Genomic DNA, 5426 nt, shown 5'->3' on the forward strand with positions numbered 1-5426 from the left:
AATAATAATAATAATAATAATAATAAACAACCATGAAAGCAAATTTTGTGTCATCTGTTACTGTCTTGGTAAACTCCAGTTTTTCTTTATTTCTTACTGCTGTGCATTTCCACCTTTCACTCTTCAATGAGAAAATACTAATTTGGCCTTGTGTTTGGAGTCTGGATTATTTTTAGCATGGAAATCCAAGCCCACTACCTTGTCTTGACAGTTACAGGTTATAAACAAACCTTTGCTGATCTTTCCCTTTAATGAAACTTCACTCTGTTCCTCCTACAAATGACATGACAGTGCTGTTGAACAGCAGGAACGTCAAAGCCATGCAAGCTGATAGATCTAAGAATAAAGCATATACCCTCCAACAAAACTAAACTGTTGACTTTTGTACGTCTCCCACATAAATGATATGAGGATGCTAGTGGCTTCTGAAATGAATCACAGTACCCTGCTGACATCTTATAACATTACAATCTACAGTATGTATTGAATAGACTATTTACAGCAAAAATGAACAAGATATGGTAAATTAGAGAGTTTATATAAAACAGACATCTTGTTCCCCCAAGACAAAATGGGAGACTATACATAAAAATAACATGAATTTTAACTTCATTTCTTGCCAGGTTTTCTTTTTCTCCCATAAACCAACCTCAGAAGAAAGAGAGATATTTCCAGCAGTTTATATCCCAGCTATGCAAGCAAGTATTTAAATCTTACTTTTAAGAAATGCGTCTCTATGTAAAATTCATGTGCTCAAGTATTTGATTTATGCACACCAGCTATGGTGACCATCTTGTTTTTGACCTTCATAAAAAATCAATGCCAAAAAGCTCCCCACGAATTCAGGAGTCTGCCCATACAGATTGCATCCAAGGATCTAGACTTTAGCTTCTGCTGGGTCAAAAAAACAAACAAACAACAAAAAAAACCACACCACACAAAACCCAAACCCCACAAAACTAATTATCTTTTAAGAAACAATACCTGTTTTTCTCTAGTTTATGGCATCATAAAAAAATGTTTCCTATGTCTAAATCCATTTGTTACAGAAGAACAGGAAGCAACAATTTTTTAACTAATCCATCACTCTTAGTTTTTAGATAAAAAGTGGCTTTTTTAGGTTGACAGATTCATTTGCTTCACCCTCTCCCCATACATTCCCACGGGGCAGCCTCCAGTTCCTTCATGTGCAGCCATGACAGAGGGAATTCAGTGTTTTTTCAAGAGGCTGCCCAAGTGTTTTTGCGATCCTACCTATAGCAATTCATTATTTTTTGCATTCACAGTGATGAATTTTCCTCTTTTGCATAGGCATTATCATCAGCTTGCTTACCCAAAAGTCCATGTAGGGATAGCTAAATTTCAAGTATTGCTGCCAGGCATCAACCTAATGGCACTTTCTCAGTGAGTTTTCATTTCTCTCTCTGTAGTCACAACATGAAATTAATTCAAAACAGTCCTCTGAATTTACCTGGTATCCCAACATGTGAACACATTAATGAACATATGCATAAACATATCAATATAAAGGAAAAAAACATATAAAATATTCTCATGCTCTCTCTCTACACATACACATGTAACGCAAGCTACAGATCTTTTCACTGCCAAAATTTTCAGCTGTATGTCAGTTGATCTAACTACACTTCATTTTGATAAATAAGTTTCTACATTATTAATACTCATATCCAAGAGCTGACAAGAACTCTTTCTTTTTTGCCCCCCAGGGAAATTTTCTTTCTTTTCTCCTTGCTAAATAAACAGGATTCCTCCCTGAAAGTTTGTACTCTGCCATTATTCCAAGCTTTTTTGATGTAACAGATGCAGTTTGGGAGCACCAGTATTTTAACAGGTTTTCTCTGTGTACTACTGATATTTTAATTAAATCAAGCACATTTTACTGAAATTTACATCTCTACAAGACCAAACCCTCCTCCCACGGAAGGCTGAGTGCCACCTTTTTTTCAGGATATTAGTGGGAGATTATTGAGGCCTGACATTCCCCATCAACTGGCTTCAGCAGTTCACTTACACTTCAGACAATTCTGCCAGGGCAGATAACCAAGATTAAAATACCGTTTAGACCACTCTTAAAATTAGAAGCGAATTTGCGGTTCTCCTTCTCAAAGAGAAGCATGTGCCTGCGTGCTGTCTATATATCTCCATACTGCATATTGCAGAGATTCAGTATCAGGGTACGATAAACCATTCTGAAAAGGATGTGGCTGCACTAAAATGGGCTTAAACAGAAGACAAACTCGTTCTTCTGTACAGGATAAATTGCAGCTCTTCACTTCTAGTCTTTTGTTACAGTAATACTTTCAGTATCTGCAAAAATACATTCAAGTACTTAAAAAAACAAACAAACAAAAAAAAAAAACCAAAAAAAAACCCAACAAACCAACAAACTTTCTCACAAAATACTCCTTGGCACCTTACTAAGCTAGTCTTCCTCATGATTGTGAAGCATTTCCATTATTTGTTCCATGTTAAACACAGAAGCAGAGCCCATTAGGACTGCAGCATCACCCTTAATGTTTGGCTCAATCACAGAAACAACAGTCTCATGTAAACTAGACTGAAGCAGTTCACACTAGAGATTTGGTTGCTGTCGATTGGTCTGAATTCTTTAGCTAGCTCCCCAACATACAAAAACAATACTACATAGAGCTAATACTCCTAATTTGCTTTTCAGTCCTGTTAACATAAGTTTTCTAAATACCTCAGTCTGTCACCACCGGTTGCAAAGCATCCTTTCACAGAAGTGCGATCTGTCATTATAAAAAAAGCTGAAAGCTGGTTTCACACCTCTGCTTGTTAACTATTTTCTAAAGCAAATAAAGCTCTTTACTTACAAAATAATTCAAGCTATCTCTTCATTAACAGTTCAAATTGCCTAGGTAAATTCGGTCACAGCTCTAATTTGCACACTGTTGCTGAATAGTTTTATCAAGCTTCTTCATTTCATGCTTGTAAAGGATCACTTTCTGATTATTTCTCTTCCACACATATTTACACTTGGGAAGCAGTTATGAAAGAGTCCATCAATGATGGCAACATCCTTTAAAATCTTGAGACCCCACTGAAAAGCCCCATTGACTGGTTGGCACTTTGACACTGATGTTTAAGCGGTTACAGAACTGGATTTTACTGCTGCAGGGATTATATACAGTGATAAGTGATGGGAAACAAGTTTATACAACTTCAGGCTTTGTCCTGTAGCCAAGGAATGCCTAACCAAAATCTCATGCATTAACTGCAAAAAGTTAATGGAATATTGTTCCCATTTCTTCTGAGGCTACCTAACTTTGAGTAAAGAACAAAACATAGTTCTTTAACTTAGCAATTTTTGTCATCTTGGTCATGGTAATCAATATATGCAACTCTTCTGGTTTTACTTGTATAAAAACATTCTGCCTACAAATACATTATCTATGTAAATGTGAGATTTTGAAAATGAACTCAATGTTTTTAATTAACAGATTACTCCATAACCACTGTTTTTCAGGCAGTATTCTCTGGCCCTCTATCCGAACCTTTGCTTCCCAATTCACTAGTCTTTTATCAACACTTCGCACAACTAGACTTTCAAATCCACTGGAATCCTTTAGTTCTGTTGTAGCTCTTTTTAGAAGCACTTGATTCTTTTTATTTTTTTGCTAAAAGGTGCAACTGAAAAGTCACTAATATTTCTGCTCTGCTGGAATCCGAAAAGACTATGGATCCGACGTGAACTCAGAATTGCGCAGATTATCTGCAATTTTTGGGTAGTGTGTACCTGACTGATTTGGACTAGAAAATCCATCTTAAGATTCCCCACCAAGTTCCTTCACCTGTTTTTACAGATCTGCATTTTTCAATACTAAATAAATAAATGATTTGCCTTTGTCTAAATTTCCAACTAGTCTTATTTATTCAAATCTTGAGAGAAAACCAAAGACATTATTTTTGAGAGCATATTTGTATGACTGAATACCTTTTGCTCCCACTAAATAGGGGCTCTAGGCTATGTGTTTATCTCACCAACCCAGAAACAATTCAATAATATGCCCATGCTCTGCTTAAGCCCCTTGTTCAGAGCATCATTTAGTAGTTTCATCAACAGGCTGTAGCCAGTCCCAAAATAAAACCATTCAGTTTAAATCCAATGGTTTACTCTAATCCAGAAAATTCTTATCAGGATGCTCTTCATCAGACCCATCTAGAAGAAAAAAGGAATTACTACACACTTTTCTAAAACAGTCTCTCTTTGCTGGGCATAACATCATCCTCACAACCTCTCGCTCTTCTTCATAAGCAGCTTTCACTCAAAAGTGAAGCTGACATTCTCTGACCTTTAAGGAGGCAACTCACAAAGTTACAGGGAAAAACACATCAGAAGCATCTACCTTTTTCCATTACAATTTCATTAGCATAGTTCCATACACATAAGAAAAAAAATTATTATTCATGGCTACTTTCAATGTAGTGGGTTTTGGACTTTTGCTGTCTCACCCAGCCTCCTCTGGCAATAGAAACCATTACATTTTCAAACACGCAGGTGATTAAGGCAGAATTACTATGGCAATTAATCATGCTGACATTAATATTTTGGTGGAATTTCACATATTTGTCCATTTTTGAACAATTTAACTTATTTCATAAAAAATAAACTCATAAATCAATGAGGTAAATAAGTCTGTTTCAGGGGGACATCACAGAATCACTAAGGTTGGAAGGACCTTCAAGATTATCAAGTCCAACCATTAACCCAACACCACCATGCCCACTAAACCATGTCCTGAAGCGCCACATCCACACGTTTCTTGAACACTTCCAGAGATGGCAACTCCACCACCTCCCTGGGCAGCCTGTTCCAATGCCTGACCACCCTCTCAGTGAAGAATTTTTTCCTAATATCCAATCTAAACCTCCCCTGGCGCAACTTGAGGCCATTTCCTCTTGTCCTATCACTAGTTACTTGGGAGAAAAGACCAACACCAAAACCCCCCCCCCACCACAACCCCCTTTCAGGTAGTTGTAGAGAGCAATGAGGTCTCCCCTCAGCCTCCTCTTCTCCAGACTAAACAACCCCAGTTCCCTCAGCCACTCCTCATAAGACTTGTGCTCCAGACCCTTCACCAGCTTCACTGTCCTTATCTGGACACACTCAAGCACCTCAGCATCCTTCTTGTAGTGAGGGGCCCAAAACTGAACACAGGATTCAAGCTGCGGTCTCACCAGTGCCGAGTACAGGGGCACGATCCCTGCCCTGCTCTTGCTGGCCACACTATTGCTGAGACAGGCCAGGACACTGGTGGCCTTCTTGGCCACCTGGGCACACTGCTGGCTCAGATTCAGCTGGCTGTCAACCAGCACCCCCAGGTCCCTTTCCACTGGGCAGCTCTCCAGCCACTCCTCCCCAAGCCTGTCGCGCTGCATGGGGT

This window comes from Phaethon lepturus, unplaced genomic scaffold, assembly GCF_000687285.1.
Source record: "Phaethon lepturus isolate BGI_N335 unplaced genomic scaffold, ASM68728v1 scaffold19049, whole genome shotgun sequence".
Classification (NCBI taxonomy): domain Eukaryota; kingdom Metazoa; phylum Chordata; class Aves; order Phaethontiformes; family Phaethontidae; genus Phaethon; species Phaethon lepturus.